Source organism: Lotus japonicus, chromosome 4 (genome assembly GCF_012489685.1).
Source record: "Lotus japonicus ecotype B-129 chromosome 4, LjGifu_v1.2".
Classification (NCBI taxonomy): domain Eukaryota; kingdom Viridiplantae; phylum Streptophyta; class Magnoliopsida; order Fabales; family Fabaceae; genus Lotus; species Lotus japonicus.
This window is the reverse complement of record NC_080044.1, coordinates 50,966,392-50,976,232: the sequence shown is the minus strand read 5'-3', so window position 1 is coordinate 50,976,232 and position 9,841 is coordinate 50,966,392. Positions and strand designations below refer to the sequence as shown.

Here is a 9,841-nt window from a genome sequence, read left to right as displayed (position 1 = left end):
GAAATCTAGTGGTATTTCCGAGCTGGTGTTTAGAAACGAAGTCACTCGTATTTCTGCAGCAATAGAATTGATACGGTGGAGGTCCTGGCTTTGGAATAAGGCGAATTTGAAGGGGTTTAGCAATTTGTTTTTTGAATGGTTCTCCAATCCTTTCTTGTGTATTCAATATGTGTAGCTTGCACTACTAGAAAAACTAGTTTTCACATCGGGTATTTTTGAGTTTTAACATCGGTTTTTATCCGATGTAAACAATGTTGATGTGGTATCTCCTAACCTTTTCACATCGGGTTTATAACCGATGTGAAATGTTAGGTACCAGAAAAATAGAGCACTGAATGAAGAAGATGATATGAATTATAGCACTGAATCCTCTGGATAAACCCAGAAGCAGTGTTTAGGGGAATTACAAATAAGGAAAAATACAAGATAACCTTGAGCAATTCGAGAGTGCTCAATCTCTCCTAATTCCAGAATAATTTCTGCCTAACCAATTCTCTCTCCATAACCAACCTATATACTCAAATGCCTATGGTCCCCCCCTCACCCACATGGGTGCTGCCACCTCACCTGGTGGTTATTTTGAAAAGATACCTTCTAGAAGGTTAGCTCATCAGGTACAGCTTGCACCTGTTTGGGCTTTCTAGTATATACCTTCCCAAATCTGGGCCTGACCAAAGGGTCTGTATCATCTCTCCCCCCTTGAAGAATCACCTTGTCCTCAAGGTGATGTTCAGGAAATTGTTCCAACAGTTCAGTGTAGTCTTCCCAAGAGTTCTCAAACTCCGGCATGTTCTTCCATTTGACCAGAACCTCCACAGTACCTTTATCCCCTGCCCTGGAATCAATAATGCTCTCAGGTTCCACCTTAAGTTCCCACTCTTCTGTCATGTAAACTGGAAGTGGCTGACTGTTGACTCCTTCATTAGGTGCCTTCTTGAGTAAAGAAACATGAAAAACAGGGTGTACTTGACTACCCTCTGGCAGTTGGAGTTTATAAGCTACTGCATTGATCTTCTCAATCACAGGATAAGGGCCATAGAACCTTGGACTAAGCTTTTGATTCTTCCTTCTAGCTAAACTCTTAAGCTTATAAGGTTGGATTTTGAGATAAACCATGTCTCCCACCTTCAGTTGTATGTCTCTTCTGTGCTTGTTAGCTTGCTGTTTCATTCTATTTTGGGCTTTCTCCAAGTTCTCCTTTAATGTGTCCAGAAATAGATTCCTCTCTGCTGTCATCTTTTCCACTTCATTTACTGAAGCTAATGAATCAGTTCCCTTAATGATCACTGGTGGTTCTCTTCCATACAGAGCTTGAAACGGAGTGGTTTTGATGGCAGAATGGTAGTTGGTGTTATACCAAAATTCTGCCCAACTTAACCATTTTGGCCACTGCTTGGGTTTAGCCCCAGTCACACACCTTAAATAGGTCTCAACACACCTATTCACCACTTCAGTCTGCCCATCAGTTTGAGGATGGTAAGCAGAACTGAACTTCAATTTGGTCCCAGCAAGCTTGAACAATTCAGACCAAAAAGAACTCAGAAACACCCTGTCTCTATCTGAGACTATAGATGTAGGAAACCCATGCAACTTAACAATTTCCTTGATGAAGAGTTCTGCAACTTCTTTAGCATTATAGGGATGAGATAGAGCTAGGAAATGTGCATATTTGGTAAACCTGTCCACAACAATCAAAATGGTGTCCTTTCCCATAGTTTTTGGCAAACCTCCAATGAAATCCATTGAGATATCAGACCAAACTTGTGAGGGAATGGGAAGTGGTTGAAGATAACCAGCTGGATTAAGTGTCTCATATTTGTTTCTCTGACATATTTCACATTTTTGGACATAGGTTTGGATATCCAGCTTCATTCCTTCCCAAAAGAATAGAGCAGAAATTCTCTTGTAGGTCCTGAAAATTCCAGCATGTCCCCCAACAGCTGAGTCATGAAATTCTTGTAGTATGATAGGAATCTTCCCGGAAGTCTTAGGTAGAACAATTCTGTTTTTGTACAGAAGCCTGCCCCTCCTCATGTGGTAACCAGCTGGAACTGGTCCTTGAGTGGTGATCTCTTGAATGATTTTCTGATACTTGTCATCAGCTAGAATCTCAGTTTCTAAATCTTCCCAATCTTCACATTGAACTGAGGAAATGGCAGAAAATTGTAGTTTCCTAGAGAGAGCATCTGCTGCTTTGTTTTCAATACCTGGCTTGTATTTAATTTCAAAATCAAATCCCATGAGTTTGGAAACCCACTTTTGTTGCTCCTCTCCCATGAGCCTTTGTTCAGCCAAGAACCTTAAACTCTTTTGATCAGTGTGGACTATGAATTTGCAGCCTAAGAGGTAGTGCCTCCATTTCTGTACAGCCAACACCACTGCCATCAATTCCCTCTCATACACTGATTTAGCTTGTGCTCTTTCTGAGAGGGTTTTGCTCATGTAAGCTACTGGCCTCCCCCCTTGCATAAGTACAGCTCCTAGCCCTTTCCCCGATGCATCAGTTTCCAACACAAATGTTTTCTGAAAGTCAGGCACAGCTAGAACAGGTACAGTTGTCATGATCTCCTTTAGTTTGTCAAATGCTTGAGTTGCTCCAGCACTCCAACTAAAATTGTTTTTCTTGAGCAATTGGTTTAGGGGTTGAGCCAACTTGCTATAGTTTCTGACAAACCTTCTATAATAGCCTGTCAATCCCAAAAATCCTCTCAATCCCTTCACATTCTTGGGAAGAGGCCAATTCAGCATATCTTTTATCTTGCTAGGGTCAGCAGCCACACCCTCTTTGGATATCACATGCCCCAGGTAGATGAGTTCAGATTGTCCAAAGGAACACTTCTTCTGATTGGCCACTAGGTGATTGTCCCTTAAAACTTGTAACACCTCCCTCAAGTGCTCCTTATGTAGGTCTACATTATTGCTGTAAATCAGTATATCATCAAAAAATACCAGCACAAACTTCCTCAAATATGGCCTCAAAACCTGGTTCATTAATGCTTGGAAGGTAGATGGTGCATTGGTTAAACCAAAAGGTAGGACTAAATACTCATAGTGACCCTCATGTGTTCTGAATGCTGTTTTAGGGATGTCCTCTTCCCTCATCCTGATCTGATGGTATCCAGATTTGAGGTCTAGCTTAGAAAAAATCTCAGCTGTTCCAATTTCATCCAGCAGTTCATCTATGATTGGAATTGGGAATTTATCAGGAATAGTCACCTTGTTAAGTGCTCTATAGTCCACACAAAACCTCCAGCCACCATCCTTCTTTTTCACTAAAATAGCAGGGCTACTAAAAGGACTAGTGCTATGTCTAATTATTCCAGCAGCTAACATTTCTTTTACTAACTTTTCTATCTCATTTTTCTGGTAAAAAGGGTACCTGTAGGGCCTGATGTTAGGGATTGGTGCTCCTTCCTGTAGCAGAATAGCATGATCAGTGGCCCTCTTGGGGGGTAGCTCTTTTGGCTCCTGGAATACCTCTGGGAATTCAGTAAGAAGCTTGATCCAGAGTTCAGGTATAGTGACATTGGCTGTAGGCTCCTCTTCTGAACATTCATATGAGAGAAAATATTCTTCTCCCTCATCATGCTTTGTCTTTTTTATAGATTTCCATGTGGCTGCCACCTTACAGAAAGATGGTTCCCCTTGCATACACATCTTTTGTCCATTTAGTTCCCATTTGATGATCAGATCCTGGAAGTTGGCCTCAATATTACCCAAGCTAGCCAACCAATCCATCCCCAGCACCAATTCTGTTCCTCCTAAACCCAGAATAAAGAAGTGCTGAATGATGGGGATTCCTTGCACCTCCAACTTCAAATTCTTACATACCCCAGAATTTCTTTCCCTAGCCCCATTTCCAACTTCCACAACATATTCTGAAGTAGCAACCACTGGTATTTCCAGTTCTGCTACTAGTTCCTGTGAAATAAAGTTGCTGGTGGCTCCACAATCTACTAGAATTAGGATCTCCCTTTCTCCTATCTTCCCTTTCACCTTGAAGGACCTGTTGGAAGTTAGGCCCTCCTTACTGTTCAGAGAGAGTTGGAGTACCTTCCCTTCCAAGACAAATTCTCCATCCTCAGCCTCTTCAAACACTTCTTCTTCTTCCTCTTCATCCTCACCTTCTATCAATATCAGTTGAAAATTCTTCTTGGCACAAATATGCTCCCTTCCCCATTTTTCTCCACATTTGAAACATAAACCCCTTCTGCTCCTTTCCTGCAGTTCTGTTTGAGTAAGTCTTTGTCCCCCATTCCATTTCCTTTCAGGGATTTTTCCTTCATTATTGGTGTTCTCAGTCCCTTCCTTAAGATGCTGAGGTTTCCCTTCATTCCCCTGAGTTCCCCCTGCTCCCTTAGATTGGTAACTCACATTAGGGTAAATAGACCTTCCTCTGGTCTCTCCCGAATTAGTAGAAAATCTTCCTCCAAATCCTCCCTTCTCCTTCCATCCTCGTTTGTCTTCCTCCTTGGATTTGCCTCCTCTCATGGCTGAGTTTTTCTCTTCCAGTAAAAGAGCTCTATCCATGAGATCTGCCAAATCCTCTGATGGATACAGCTTCATCTCAGCCTTAATCTCCTCATGCAACCCATTCAGAAACACTCCCTTTAGCACTTCCCTGTCAGCATTTCGCATAGGCGCAGCTAAGAGTTCAAAATGCTCCCTGTATTCCATAACACTTCCCTTCTGCTTAGCACTGAGCAAAGGCCCGAAAGGATTCTGAACCAGTTCAGGTTGAAACCTGCGAATCAAGGCCTGTTTGAACGGTTCCCAAGCTCGCACTGGAGCTTGCTCCTCCCACCATTGGAACCAGCTGAGCGCGCGGTCCTCCATGGCGATCATCACCATCTCAACCTTCTCGGTTTCTTCGACTCGACTGAGTCGGAAAAACCTCTCCACCTTGGTAATCCATCCGTAAGCGTCGTTACCATTGAACATCGGGATATCCACACGTCGACCTGTGACGGCTCGAAGATGGCTCCGATGATGAACGTGCTCGTGAGGTTCACGACTACGAGTCACAGCTCGTGACCCGGTTCGTGACCCGGTTCGCGACCCGTCGTCTGAACGAGCCAGAGAAACAGAATTGTGGTCGCGTGAAACTCGCCGGTGGCGCGGGGTGTTGGAACGTCCCCTGGTGCGACGGCGCTCGCGACTCATGAAGAGTCGTCGGAGCTCCTCGAACTGTTCGTGAGCTTCTTCCTTCATCTCCGTAATGGAACGCTCCAGATTGTCGACTCTCGATTCCATAGCGCTGCGGGTAAGCACCATACAAAGCTCCCTTTGGATCGGGAGCTCTGATACCAATGTTAGGTACCAGAAAAATAGAGCACTGAATGAAGAAGATGATATGAATTATAGCACTGAATCCTCTGGATAAACCCAGAAGCAGTGTTTAGGGGAATTACAAATAAGGAAAAATACAAGATAACCTTGAGCAATTCGAGAGTGCTCAATCTCTCCTAATTCCAGAATAATTTCTACCTAACCAATTCTCTCTCCATAACCAACCTATATACTCAAATGCCTATGGTCCCCCCCTCACCCACATGGGTGCTGCCACCTCACCTGGTGGTTATTTTGAAAAGATACCTTCTAGAAGGTTAGCTCATCAGGTACAGCTTGCACCTGTTTGGGCTTTCTAGTATATACCTTCCCAAATCTGGGCCTGACCAAAGGGTCTGTATACCTTTCACATCGGTTAAGTCAACCAACTGATGTGAAATGTACACTTTTCACATCGGGTCAGTCAGTCAACCGATGTGAAATGTATACCTTTCACATTGGTTCAGCCAGCCAACCGATGTGAAAAGTAAACATTTCACATCGGTTGAGTAAGCCAACCGATGTGAAAATTGTACATTTCACATCGGTTCAGTCAGCCAACCGATGTGAAAGGTATACTTTTCACATCAGTTAGACAAAAAACCGATGTGAAATGTATACTTTTCACATCGGTTACACAAAAAACCGATGTGAAAGATATACTTTTCACATCGGTTAGACTAAAAACCGATGTAAATGCTCAACCATTTTATTTTTTTTACACGAATTTGACCTGAATATACATATTTTTTTTAATGAAAATTTATTAAAATAAAAAGAGATCTTGAGAACACACTCTCTCAAGTGAGTTAAACATCCAAGGTCCCAGGAAATAAAAAAAACCATAATAGCCTAAAAAGAACTAGAACAATTCAGCAATTCTAGTTCTTTAAATGTAGTTAAACAGCAACAACTCATGAAATTATGACAAAATAGTTAAACAGCAACACAGCAACAATTCGGCAAAACAGCAACAGTTCAGCAAATTAATGCCCCAAGCAGGAAAGCCACCAGCACCATAAGCATAAATTAGGCTGCAACCTTGCCTACAAATGAATAGATTTTTATACACTGAATATATATCAAAACAGTACATATTACAGCCAGTGTTAAGTAGTATAAACAGCAACATCAAGACGCAACCATAATCTACACTACACTTACTTTGGGATGAAGCCATTGAGTCTTTTTTTTATTACCCTCAGCCAATTGATAAACCGCCATAGCTCTATATAAAAAACTATCATCGAAGTAAGTTATACATTTTAGTGTAAAAGGACATAATAATATAGCGCCATAGCTCCACCAGGGGGATTTCACAATGGACTCTGGCATTCCCCCACTGTTCTGTTCTCCAATATTTTTCCGGCATTAATTAACTTCACATCTTTTACAGTTTTTGGGCCATACTCCTTGTCTTCAAAACAGAAACACAATCTTACATCTCATATATTGCTAAAATGTATGGCAAAATGTTTAGAGTGAGACCTCATAATATATTGAACCAAATTACACAAACATTTAAATGCATGGCTGTAAATATATTAGTATGTGAACACATATGATAAGGTCCATGAAAGGCATATGACATGGACACTTAGCTGCAAATAATACTCTAGAGAAACTAATAAGGAATAAAAACCAGTAAACTACCTTAATTTTTCAAAATTCATTTATGGATTTGAGAAAGTAATGTCATGTGGTAAGTGCACCAACACTTAGAAGGCATCAATCTTGAACCTCTCAAGGAGGAACAGGCAGACAGCATGGTATAAAAGAGAAGAAATATAAGTTTAGCTAACTACTTTTTAAGAGAGATATCTGATCTAACACATGTATTCTCCACAGGAGTCAATTCTGCTCGAGCCATGAACATCTACATCCTTGTGAGGCTCTCTAAGCAGAGTTTTTTCATACATAAGACTTGAACCCGACACCTTGCTCAAGGGGAATCAAGCATGTACCACTTGAACCAACAACTACCATTGGTTCAAAATATGACCTAATCAATTCAATTGGATCCTATAATATTAACACAAACACATCTTCTCTACTTTGCTTCACTTGCTACATTCCAGATCTTGTCAGCTTAGACTTTTTATACAATTTGTGAATCCCTAAAGAGTGCCTTTTTATGATGAAAATGTCTTTCTATTAATGCAAAGCCTACTCAATTTCTCTATGAAAGAAGGGAGCTAACTAAACTATGGTACAACACAAAGACATGCTCAAGTCTCAACACTTATGCACAAGAATCTGCAGGACATTATATCTCTGACACACTTAAAAGTCACAAGATTACATTAAATGAAAATTCTGTCTGTCTTTGATATAGCCAGCATACTGTTCATTCATTGCTCTCAATTCTGATCACAAGAATGAACTACATCCCTAGTGCATTATCACAAGCATGATCTGCAACCATATACTCAAATCAAGTCAATCATGACTTCTTCTATCTCAATATATCCCTTCTATATGTCAATACATCCACATAATGGTCCTTTACCTCCATGTGATTCACTCCACCCAACCACCAATCTTTCATAATTTGCAGCACAACGTTCACGAGTCATGATAAACGGGAAAACATAACACTTCCTCACATTGAGATATCTTAGTATTCATAGGAAGAGCAAAAAGATATGCAAAAAATTAAAGAAAGACAGCAAAAGCTAACCTTTCGGCCATTGAGCAAGAATACTTTCTTTCAGTGCTGCAATTCTAGTAGCAGCAGCAAAACTTTTGGGGCCAATATCCGACCCGTCACTCAATCGAAACTTGATCTCTAGTTGATCTTGGCTCTCCGCCATACTCAGCCGAATAAAGGAACCCGTTAAGTTTAGATATTGGTCGGCTTCAGTTAAACCTCAGAGCTCAAACTAAGAGTGGATCACTTCAGTTGAGTTTCAATCATGAATAGAAGGAATCAAATCAATGCATAACGCTCGAGTATTCTGCAAAATTTGATGCAAACAAAAAAGCTTGAGTCCTCCCAGTCACACTCTGTCCCTAAATAAAACAACATACAAAATCTGAAATAGTATAGTCCCAAACTAAGGAAACTACGAAAAGAGATGAAATGTTTTGATTAGAAAACCTGGCATAAGAAAATGAATGAGGATATTGAGAATTAAAAAGCTTGGTCTATCAGAATAAAATGATTGAAATCCAACAAGTAATTCACAAAAGGAAACACCATGATCCATGACAAATTCAACACACCAACAAAGGAATCTTACACAGCTACAACAAAAACCAATCCAATACTCAAATGGACATGCATTAAATCACAAGTTTATCTTGAATTCCCAACTGGGTCACCTTCAAAGCCAGCAAAAAAAGTTTATAAATTAGAAAAAATAACACGCCTTGACTGCTTCTTTGAGCTGGTTCAATCACTGATCTGGGTGCCAATTGTGTCAATCAGAAAATGAAGTGAGTGATGTATTCTTCTTTTTCCAATAATTGATATCTCATCAGAGTCAATGAAAGGGGTAGGAAGCACTTAGCAGAGTGTTTCAGAGTTTTCAAAGACTCACAAAATCTATGGTGAATGATTCCATGTTTTCCATGTAATGAAATAGAAGGGGAATAGAACATGTTCTTCTCATCTCATCACAGCCCAAAAGGGTCAACTTTTTGGTGTCAGCAAGTGCATGTCTATGTCACCCCCACCCACATTCTTAACATCTCCGACATTACCATCCTACACTCCTACCGTTTCATCTGTAACCAGGTCACCGTTCACCTCACATGAACACTGCAAACTTCAAAACCCATATCAAACAATATGCTCCAATCCATGAAACAAAGAACAAGAAAGCAACGCACCTTAACGCAAGGAATCAAAGTGGACCACAGAGCTGCACGAGCGACGACGAGCGACTGCGGAACAACGGCGAGACTGAGAGAGAATGAGAGTGAGGTGAACGGTGAGCTAGCGACGGCGAACAACGGCGAAACAGGACCTGCACAACGCACAAACGACGGCGAGCGACGGCGAGCAACAGCGAAAGAGGAGCAAGAGCGTAGGCGACTTAGGTTTTCAACGGTGAAAGAGGAAGAAAGCTTTGAAAGAATACTATTCTTTGTATCCCGTGTAAAAATTAAAAAAAGAGTGATCTTTCACAACAGTTATAATAAAACAGATGTGAAAACTAAAAAACAGAGACTTTTCACATCGGTTATATTATAACCGATCGGTTATATTATAACCGATATGAAAACTAAAGAAAAGATGGACTTTTTACATCGCTTATATTATAACCGATGTAAAAAGTATTTCATTAAAATTTCAAAAATGCCACCGCATTTAGCTTTCACATCGCTTATTCTAACAACCGTTGTAAAAAGTGTTTCCTAATTACTTTTCACATCAGACATATTTCCAATTGATGTGAAAACTATCATAAAAGTTCACTATAATTTCAATATTGCCACCGCGTTATCTTTTACATCAGGTAATTGATTAACCGATGTGAAAACCCTGATGTGAAAAGTCTTTTTTCTA

General features: G+C 40.6%; 1 long non-coding RNA gene across 3 annotated transcripts; it reads right to left on the bottom strand.

Moving 5' to 3' along the window:
- Positions 1-6,068: 6,068 nt before the first annotated feature.
- Positions 6,069-9,331, bottom strand: LOC130716188 (uncharacterized). 3 transcript variants are annotated; one of them, XR_009011886.1, is made up of 5 exons: positions 9,163-9,331; positions 8,871-9,098; positions 8,009-8,285; positions 6,493-6,745; positions 6,069-6,374 (listed from the first exon to the last, which is right to left on the bottom strand). It is a non-coding gene; the product is annotated as an uncharacterized LOC130716188 (long non-coding RNA). The 3 variants fall into 3 exon arrangements; XR_009011885.1 differs by having other exon boundaries at positions 8,871-9,091; XR_009011884.1 differs by lacking the exon at positions 8,871-9,098 and having other exon boundaries at positions 6,072-6,374.
- Between the last annotated feature and the right edge of the window lie 510 nt (positions 9,332-9,841).